The sequence below is a fragment of the Haemaphysalis longicornis genome, unplaced genomic scaffold (assembly GCF_048455015.1).
Source record: "Haemaphysalis longicornis isolate Haplotype H1 unplaced genomic scaffold, Haemaphysalis longicornis Haplotype H1 scaffold_2, whole genome shotgun sequence".
NCBI lineage: Eukaryota > Metazoa > Arthropoda > Arachnida > Ixodida > Ixodidae > Haemaphysalis > Haemaphysalis longicornis.
The window spans coordinates 208254451-208265357 of NW_027526295.1; the positions used below are offsets into that span (position 1 = coordinate 208254451).

Genomic DNA, 10907 nt, shown 5'->3' on the forward strand with positions numbered 1-10907 from the left:
TATATAGTTTACTTTTTTTTTCAGTTCGTGTTTGTAATACCTGCCTTATGTACAAACCTTGCCTGTAGTATGTTTTTTTCTTACTCCTTGTACTGCTTCTGTGCCTCTCTTTTACTATTTCCTTGCCTTGTTAACAAGGATCACACGCCATTGTTCCATATTCCCCACTCGTGATATAGGGCCTCAGAAAAGGCCTGCAGTGTATTGAAAATAAACAAATAATAAATTTACCATTCATGCGCAGCTCGCGTTGCCAATATTGTGCAGAAGTTGACTTAACAACTCTTTCAAAATCATTTACGGCATAGACATCGCAAAAATGCGATAATCAATAGTAAGCGTTCCTTTCAGCATTCGAAAAACGTCCAACACGAAGAAGAGTGTTCAAAACTTTCCAACACCAACAAATGGTCAGTTTCTGCACACAAACAGAACGACATACAGTGAGATTTACATCAAAGCAATATTAGGCTGACAACGTAAGCATAGCTGGGCTCGGTTGGAATGCTGCCCATGCCTACCACCAGAAAAAAAAAAAGGAATTAGAAGATATAGTTCTGCACACATTCTATAATTCACTCGTTCACATCCCCATATGAGCGGCGAACACAGCGCGACTGAGCCATTAGACATATAGGCATATAGAAGAAATGAAACAATGCCAAATGAAAAATCGAAGCCGCAGAAAATTCAGCGGCCCTCGTAATAAACCAACGGAATGCACTGCTCACCTGGGCGTACACAATAGTTAAAGACAGTTTTTTTTTTTCAAAAGAAAACCGTAATACTTTTATCGTATCCTGGTATCCACATTCCCCTTTTCTTGGAAGGACGTATAAAACAAAAACAGGGCAAAACAAAACGAAAGGTGGAGAGAATGCACTTTATGCTCGCTCGACAAGCGGCCAAGGATCAGGCAATGTAGGAACCGTTAATCAAGGGTTCTCAACGCCGTCACGACTGCAATCAGTGGCGCAGTGATGTAGGGTAATTGCGGTCTGATACGACAAGCATATGTGCGCACACGCCAGGCGCTGAATGCCGCGCACACCGAAACCACCGATAAATTACGCGCCATGAAAAAGAACACCCGTATTAACGTCAACGCTAAATGCGTTTGCTTTTCCAAGCAGTAACGTGCGCTTGTAGTAAAAAAAAAATAACAATATGCGAAAGAATTAATAGGAACGCGTAAGTACTCCTTGCAACGCGAAACATGTGTTCATTCACAGTGATATCATTTCCGCTCAAGGCGCATCGTTACTATTACCGTCAAAGGCGAAATAATACAAACGACGCTCAAAAGCCATTCCACCAAACAAGATGTTTCCAAACTGTCGGAACAATAACATTGCTCTCGGTGTATAAATGAGTATACGAAAAGATGAACCATACACATGGAATAATTAGACGCTTGATGATTATGCAACAGTTTATTGTAAATACACATGTTTTTCTTCTTAAACTGGTGAATTAAATGACACTGAGCATTATGGTACAAAAAAAAAAGCCTTACTGAGCTCTTCGGTAATAAAAGCGCGGCACGAAAAACACAAACCGAAACCAAATAAAGCAAAACCACCACCTTACTGTATGAGCGCTGCCTGGTAGCAAATGCCATGAAGCTACAAACTTCATGCGATAACCTTGAGGCTTGCACAGACGGCGGAGACGCTGCACGATACCGTTCGCTTATGTAGATTGCACGACACAATTTATATATGGAGACCAAATCATTACTGCCCTTTACGAAAGGTGTGTTATTTGCTGTTTTTAATATATGTTATTATTTGCTTTAAGGAACAGCAAACAATGTTGTACTCGTTTTTTTTTCGTGATTAAAGTTGCTAATGCGCATTAAATTCGTCCCAAAACAAAAAAAAACACAGCAAACAATGTTTTACATTGTTTTTTCGTTGTTATTAAAGTTGATAATGCGCATTCAATTCGTCACAAACACCACAAAATAAACCCAGCAATCTGGGCCGCTCGAAGATCTATACGCGCTGAAGGGAGAGAGCTTACACTGTTAACGCGGTTGCACATATATAGTAGTCACCCTTTAGTAAGAGGAACTCCTTTTCCAAGTGGGAGAAAAAGAGTTCGCTTAAATAAATAAGCGAATAACAACGGTAATAAACAACGACGAACTCTTTTTTAAGAGTACGGAAATAACAGAAAGCGACGCATTTTGCTATAGTTGAAGTGGAACGACAGAAAAGTAAGTGCAGCGTGTTAGTGTAAAGTGCCAGATGATGGTCTTAACGTTCTCGCGTTCCACATAGATAATCAAAACATAAAGCGAACCCTTGTTATTTCTCACGTTTTTCTGAAGAACGTTCCACATAAAATCGCGTAATGTTTGAACATAACTTGTCGAAAGTGATTTAGCTGTAAGCTGTGTGCAACCAGGTTAAGAGTGTCAAACTGGATTTAAACTCTTTCTGTTTATTGAAGGAAGGTAAAACATGGCACGCGAAGCGATATCAGGATGTGTCAGTACGAACAAATGAGAGAACCGGGGAGCAAAGCAAAGGGAATATGGCTTGTTGGTTTTTATCCATTCTTATTTGACGGCGATGCGCAGTTTTTCTAGCCAACGTCGACTGGCATGGTGAATAGGGACGCATAAATGGCCCGGTGCTTTAAAACCAGCACGCGCGAATGACCCAAACATCTCTCAGCTTAAGTGGAGAATGACGTTCCAAATGAACGCGCAAGATGATCATCTAACAAGTGTTTTAGAAAACAGCTGCGTAGAAGCAGGGAAAAACATCCAGACAGTTGAATAATTTCAAAAACTCGTTGTTTTGCAAAACAATGTTCTTTTTTGTTGTTGTTGTTCATTCATCATAGCTTACAGTATTTCATTCATAGATTATTTTTTTAACATGTCAGGATTCACCTTGCGCGGCTTAGAAGGTCCTGTAAAAATCTCCGCATCATGAGGTCTTCGAGGCATTGCGTGGAGTAAATGACAATAGTTACTGCTCGAAATTAGCTTCGTTCGGCGAACGGTACCAATACATAACATGCGGTGTACGCCTCTAAACAATTCCTTTGCTGCAGCGAATATATTTGTGATGTGGATTACTTCGCAAGCAGAAGCAAACTAAAAGGCACGACAATCATGATTCAAAAACGTTGCTGACCGAGAAACAAGGATAAGAGGCCCCAACAGCGAAACGTTTAAATTCCGCTGCGTGGTATAGACATCTGTTTTGTTTTTTATGATTATGTAAGTGCATTTGTGCGCTCTGTGTACACGGTGTTTGAGCAACTGCTGGTAAGTGGTATACGAGAGGGCAACGAGAAAGTTGTCCGAAGGTGTAATCGAACAATAGTTGCGAGATAACAATGGGCAGTGATAAGCAGCACGACGAAAACAAAAGCACAACACCGTAATCGAAAATGTTTGTCATCTCCGTGACTTTCGACCGCCGCGATCTTCAAGCAGATAATAGCGGCAGCGGCAGCAGGGCAGCGTGTCCTAAACAGGCCGTGGGCCCCGGTTGTAGCAGACTCTTCGTATAGGATCGCGTAAACGAGTTGGCGAACAAATTTGGCTCCCAACATTGACCGAGCGGTCCGTAAGAGTAGTTATTATCCGGGAGACTGAAAACAAAAGAATAAGGAGTGCAAAAGAGGGGAGGACGTTACACTCACCGACATGCCACGTGACGTCACACCTGACGTCAGTTGGCGTCTGCCTCACGTGAGACCACAGGGGCACGAACGACCGAGGTGGTGGTGGTGGTCGTGCCAGCCCCGCGCTGCGGGAGCCGGCTGCCGTAGTCCGCGCACATCCACGAGGATCGACGGCGACGCTTGTCCGGTGCGAAGAAAACGAGGGAAAAGTCGGAGGGAGCACCACTCACTTCTACTGTACACTCCGCCGAGAGCACACGCGTGAAACGAGAGACACTGCGTTCAAGACATGGCAGCAGAACAGCCGTGTGGCTGAGACACGACACAGCAGTGGCCGCTGGATTTGCACGCCGAAAATAACACCGCTTCCAATTATCGCGCGCGAGGAATTTGCCGCTCGGGCATCGCCGAGAACGCGGGAACCGCACCTATCGAGATACGTGACTGCGGCGCTGCCAGAATCGGCATGCGAGCGGGGAGGAGCGCGAAAGATGACGTCACTGTTTAGTTCCGCCCAGTTGGGACCACCAAGGCGGCCCGCCCTTGTGATGCCGCTCTGCATGCGTTTATGCGCGCCGGGGTCCCGCGGCGTTGCGCGTGAGTGGGCGCTCGCGAGAGGCGCCTGAGCGCGCGCAATTTGAGCGGCTTTTCTCGCCGCGCACTTGCACCACGCCGGCTGTGTGTGTCGGCCGCGGCTCAGGCGGCGACTGCCGTGGATGTTCCGGCCGCTCTTCGCCCGCCGGCGTTTGTGGAGAGGGAAGGCGGCGTAACCCAACACCGCACGCAAGCCGCGCCAGGCGCGCGCGTGAGGCTTCTCGCCGACCTGCGAATGGCGGAGTGCCTAATGGTGGAATCGGCGTGTTCGTAAGGCGTGCTACGGTTACAACAAGCTCATGATTTAGGGGCTAGTTAAGTCGTAATTCTAGGGTGCTTCGGGATGGCTTAATGCCCTTACGAATCGCTGCGCGTACACGACACGGGGGCGAGATTCCATTTAGCAGGACTGCATACTTGTTTGCGCCTGCCGGTCGTCGTTCTTTGGAGCAGTATGCAGCGAATTACTGCACCTAAACGAATGAAAAAAAGAAAGAAAAAGGCCAAAAAAACTTGATGAAGCGAGATCATTGTGTATCCCTTCAACGTAACTGCAATAGAAACGCTGACTGTTTACTCATTCCTGGCGGCTAAAATGCCGCATTCGCTGCTGAAAGCGCTATCTTATCAGCCCATAAGTTCCGGCCCATACGAACAAACTCATAAGGGATTACGAATACACTCACCCAACTAGGTCTTTCGCCGGATAGACTTTACCTCTACCGCAGCCAGTATAACATTAATAACAATTAGAGGCGCAGACGGCCGAAACTTTATTTATGCAAATCTCGCGCATCCCCGATTCTATAACTATATTTAATAACAGAGCCTGCACTAGCGTTCCTTTCCCGCATGCCCTTCGATTAGCCCTTGTTGCGTACATATATCACCAGTGTTTCCACAGAGACGTTCCCCGTTGGGCGCCCCGAAATTCCCGGTTCGCTCGCATCACGCGTGCACCCGCCTAAGCAAGGCATCCGCCGTTAACAATGAGAAGCATACTGGCCTCGTGAAAGATGCTCAAAAAATGTAAAAGAATGAAGCAGGAGAGAGCCGTAGTGACAAATTCGCGGATATATAGTTATCAATGTTCTCAAAACGTCGCAGCAGTACACGGCAGCAGTAAGTGACAAAGTGGCGACAGTATACATGACGTTACATGTGGGCTGAATTACAGGTACTGTAATAGAGCACACGCACGGTCGTTTGAGGAACGCAACTATTTACGTTGATACGTGGCGCGCTTATGCTGTACTATAATGGTGGCTTAGAGGTGCCAGGAAAGAAACTGCTATTTGGTTCTCGAAATAGCCTTTGAAGGTGTGTATACCCTATACTGGGGAATAATGTTTGGGGCCTTCAAGGGTATTTAACTCCCGATGAACATAACTTTGGGGGCTCAATACACACGCTTTATTGTACTTCAATCATCCACGGACTACGGTGGTATCACATATCTCCGCTGGAAGTGCACCACAATGCCACGCGTCCTAATGACGCAGCGGCGTATATATTCTGAAGAGACACCCGATCATCTTGGCGAGCGGCGGAGACGTTGCATGAACTGCCATCGCCGGCACGTGTGACAGAGCTCTGATGAATGAAGCCTAAAATTTTGTGGCGTGAACCACAATGCGGATGGCGTAGCAAAGCCTCGTCCTGATTTTAGATGGGTTTGAGAATATGTAATGCTACCGCAGCGCAAACAAAGGATGCGCGGAGGGCCATGGCAACGAAAAGCCGTATTAATTTACCCGTGCACGCCTTGCACTCTATCCTGTCTTTCTCGAGACTTCTCGCCACTCTCTTCATTTCATACATCTGTTATTTGAAAGATGGTTGATGGCATGCCCCTGTGGTTACCTTCACCACTCTCCTGGAGTACTTTGTGGGTGTAGTGCACAACATACATCATGATGCACGCAAAATGCTGAGTGGCAACCACTGCACCCAACGGTGAACCTGCAGGCGAAGACAATTGCTGTTTAAGCAACACACAAAAATGTTTGTTTTTCGTTCTGTCACGCATGTCGTATATGAACGCTACGAGGGAAACTCCATGAACATTGTAAAATTACGTTGCTTTATTAAAGTATAGAGCACGTAAGCAGTGTTCTGAGTTTTTTTCGTTTTATGTGCACGCATCCTTTTACCAGAGAGAGAGAGAGAATAAATTTTTTTTTTCGTCGAGCAAAGGATGCTGTCATAGGTATCGGCTCTTCTCCCCAGCTACCTCTCTGTAATATATCAGTTAATAAATGTTCACATCCATCCATCCCCGTGAAAGGTGCCCTTATTCCGGGATTCCTTGACTTCGACTGGCTGTTCTTGCTCGGGTGACCAGGTTGAGCTGGGTATCCGGGTCTGGGCTGGCCAAGGAAGCCCTCCATCCACTGCTCGAGGGTCGGGTTGGGGGGGGGGGGGGGGGGGGGCAAGTCTGGAGTGCGTTGGCACGCGTCTATACTTTATGGTATAGCATGCTAGGCTGGGGACAGTATATAAGCGCAGAGGGAAGGTTGTTGGCTGAGGAAGACGAGGTGGAGACGGGTGGGATAGGGATAGGTATAATTCTGGATTCGCCGCCAAGTTGTAGCTTCCTCTCGGGAGAGATGCCAGTGTGGTGGTGGGAGCCTGCGCCGAGTTTGCCTGAAATGAGCAAGTATTTATGCATGCGTAGCCACTCAGAGGAAGGAATTCCTGTTAGGGGGGGGGGGGGGGGGGGGGATTGCCAGCCGCCGCGTGCAGGGATATATATATATATATAGTCGAGCTGTTTATGAGGATGAGTAGGGCTGATAAAGATATGCGTCCAATCTGGTAGCTCAATAATATCCCCAGTGCACTTCCTTTTCCTTTTCACCCGAACCGCCTAAGAAGAAGAAAAGGCTGTCTGCATAGCGGCGAGAATACAGTGTCTGGCTCAGGGCGGGAAGTGGCGGCTAGGGCAATGGCTATTTCTTCAGGGACATCGGTTCAGGTGGTGGTAGTAGTGGCGGCATTGATGCACTGGCCAGTATGTGTAACGCTGCGTGGCTGGAGCGCCTGCAGTGCAGGGGGGAAATCTGTGTATAGGGCGGTGGGGTCGTTCCCCCATCTGGAGTAGCAAGCCCTACCGTTAGTGGGGCAGATCTCTTCAGCTTTCATTAAAGGTTTTTTTTTTCTCTCTCTCTTCCTCATCGCGCACTCAGAGCTAGAGCATGCAAGGGCAGCCCGGCGGCCAAGGTGGTAGTTGGCGTTTAGGTTGCGAGGGATTGGTGCCATCCGGATGCAATCTCGCAGGGCTGGAGGGATGTGTTTTTTTGTTCCCTCGGGGTATCGGGCGGTGTCCTAATGCTGTGAGGACTTGTCGACCTGTGGGAGTCAATTGCATGCCGCGTCGTAGTCGAGCTGAGTGATGGGCTCCTTGCAGCTCTTCCCACGTGTTGTGAACTCCCAAAGCGAGTAGTTTTTTGGGTAGCAGTGGCAGTGTGGAGGTCAAGCGTGGTTGTGTGCGCTTGGCGAATCATTGTGTTGAGTCGAGCCTTTTCTCTTGTTTTGAAAGTGAGGTATGGGGTTCCGTAGGTAATGCGGCTAATAAGCAAAGCTTCGCCATTCGGAGGGTGTCTTGCTTTTGAAGACCTCGACGACGGTGGAAGATATGTTGCAGAAGGAGCATCACTTGTGACAGAGTTTTATGTATCGGAGAAATTGTGTTCAGTCCGGAGCCGTTTTTGGGTATTGTGAGATCCAACACCCGCAGATGCGGGACGTTGGGGACTGGCTGCCCTGCAATTGTCAGCCGAGTATGAGGTATACCTCGAGCAGATTTGCTGGGAGTGGAGCGTGAGCAAAGCCGATATTTCGGGTGCTCACCAGAGGCCTCGTGTCTGGGTGTAGTGAATGGAAACAGTAACCCCTTGCTGCAAGGCGTCTTTCTGCTCCAATGGAGCCATGCAGTTGGCGTCCAGACGGTAAGGTCATCCGCGTATAACGCGTGTTTAATATGTAGAATTGACTTGACTTCAATTTCAGTGGGAGGTCCTTCGTGGCGATGTTGAATAACAGTGGTGAGATGACCGAGCCTTTGCTTGAATTGTTAAAGCGGACGATCGAAGATATCCAAGACAGTTAGAAAGACAGGATCCGTTAAAAAGGCCCTGACGTAGTCATACATGCGTTTTCCGCATCCCAGAGGTGCGAGTCCTGCAAGCACTGCCGACTGTGAAACGTTGTGGAAAGCGCCCTTGACGTCCAGAGTGAGTATGCAGCGCTTGTGCTCTTTCGCTTCCACACGCATCCTCCATGCCGCTCTGCTGAGATCGGTTATGGCGACACGCGGACAAGTTACGAGTGCAGAATTCAGCGAATAAAAAGCATTTAATGTATACAACTTGCGCGTGAACAATAAAGTAGTCGATATTGCCCGTGAGACCGGTGATAATAAAAATGTATATAAAGGTGAGACACCTTTAAAATACGTCGCAAACCATCCAGTGCGATGCAGTATTTTATACGGTGGCTGCTAACTGCATGCACGGTGTTTTATGAGTCTCCTGCCGCTTATTACGGATAAACTGGGGCTCCGAGGTTGCCGATAAATAGTTAAATCTAGAAAGCGCGGGATGCATTCTAAGATCGCCGAAGGTTGGCTTCACCCTAGCGCTAGCACCAAATCTGCAGATTTTGCGAAGGACGAAACCCAGCATGCGTTCAGAGCAAAAATTAAACCCAGTTTCCACCCGGCGTGAAATCTGCCGAAACAGCGAAGTTGTGGGTTTCCTTTACAAAAATTCCCTTTAGCTTCGGCTTCGCTCTTGTGCGTAATATCAGAATCATCTTAGCGGCTAATTGTCATATAATTTGTTTCCAGGTAGTTCCAGTAAAACGAGTCACAGCCATTTTCTGTCAGCATACTCCCATTGCAGATGGCCTCGTATTGACAGCAGGCAATAATTCTGTAACGTTTACAACTTCACTGCGAACTAAATAATTGAGAGAGAGAGAGAGAGAGAGAGAGAGAGAGAGAGAGAGAGAGAGAGAGAGAGAGAGAGAGAGAGAGAGAGAGAGAGAGAGAGAGAGATCTTTAATGAAGTCTGGCCCTAACTAATAACGACAAGTAAATTAAACGCGGTATAATGGTAGAATTGTCTTGGCGGCTGGTTGCTATATAGCTTTTTTTACGTGAAACTTTCGACAACACAGTAGTTAGAGCTGCTTTCTGTATTTATACTCCCTCCGTAGATTGCCATACTTCACTGCACAACAGGTGAACCCGATATTTTTAAAGTTGGCTTCACTTCTAAGCACAAATGCCCTGCCGGGAAGACATTTTTAAGGGGTAATATAAGCCGTTTTCTATCAAAATACGACGGCCCTGGGACCTTCTTTTAAATTATTTGTTTATTTTTTCTATTTCGGAAACCGTGTTTTTCGGGTGGAGAAACCTAATTCGGAGTGAGCCTGACACAATAGAGAATTTTAGCACTCCGTATGCTCTGTCTTCTCCTTGGTTACCGTGTTGACCGGAAACCGAATGTGGCTGCGCGCGCAGGTACTGCGAGGAGGGCGCACCCCACCGTAACGAATGCGCGGGCATGGCGAGAGCCGACCGCGGAACACCCCCCCTACCGAAACGAATGCGCAAGAGCGCAGGCGGGTCCCGGTCAACACAGTAACCACGATACAGAGGGAGCATACGGAGTGCAAAAACTTTCTAATACCGGGAGAGACTGTTGTCAAGCCCAGCCTGCTGTTTCTCTGCGCTCGGTTGACGTCTGATGCTTGTCCGCACCGGACGTGGCGTGTGCGTACCTTATTATTACAATATTAGACTTAAAATTGCATACATTAGCTCGATGCATGAGTTAAAGTATAGTTTTGGATACCGCTACAGAAGAAACATGCCGGCGTCGCCCCATTCCTTGCGTAGCCGGTCTTGTGCGGAGCGCGAAAAGTCGCAGCTAGGCGTCAGCTTCTGTATTAAGCAACCTTAGAACAAAGGGAACTGCCAGTTGATAGTAACCGACAACAGCGAAAATACAAGATCAAAACGAATTCCAGGCGTTCGGGGCTGTGTGCTTTAACAGAAGGCCTTATACATTCCCGGTTATCATATGTAAGGTAAAACAGTTTTTGAAAACTTGCCGAACGCTCTAAAGTATGTATCACATCACTTTACATTGTCATGGCATGAAGTATGCCGACACGCACTGTGGGCTGCAAGAACTGTAGGTTAAGTTCCAAATAACTCACTGTGTGTATAGGCGCGCGTGCCGGTTTTATACCAGGTGTTACGAATGAGCCCGCCGCTGGGCTTTGTTTCAACACTCTTCGGCTGTGCGGTGAAGCCTCCACTACGTGTGCCTTTCAAGCAGGCCCCCCTGTCGGTGACTCACGCTTGCCGCCGACAATTCAAACAAGCTGCAACGTGCCTGGATCTCTGGCGCCGATCTATCGGCGCGATCAAACTTCGATGGCGTGCCGACGCAACACGCAGAGATCTGTCCCAAGGACATGGAGGCCCCGCGCCCACTGCGGAGACCTCCTCTCTCCCCTCTCTCAGTCTCAGCGTGCGCCGCTACTACTGACTGCTCACGAACTCTGTAAAGAGCGGTGTGCGTGTCTGTGCCATTCGTATCGTGTGCACAATCTAGAGGGAACGCTTGTTTTGACCGTTAGCGCTTTGG

General features: G+C 47.8%; 1 protein-coding gene across 1 annotated transcript in view; it reads right to left on the minus strand.

Moving 5' to 3' along the window:
- The window catches only part of LOC144169832 (transcription factor Sp9-like), a 199661-nt gene extending 195556 nt beyond the window's left edge, over positions 1–4105 (minus strand). Inside the window, exon 1 of the mRNA XM_077699196.1 lies at positions 3667–4105. The gene's annotated coding sequence lies outside the window, so the exon portion shown is untranslated. The remainder of the gene's footprint in view (positions 1–3666) is intronic.
- Positions 4106–10907: the final 6802 nt, after the last annotated feature.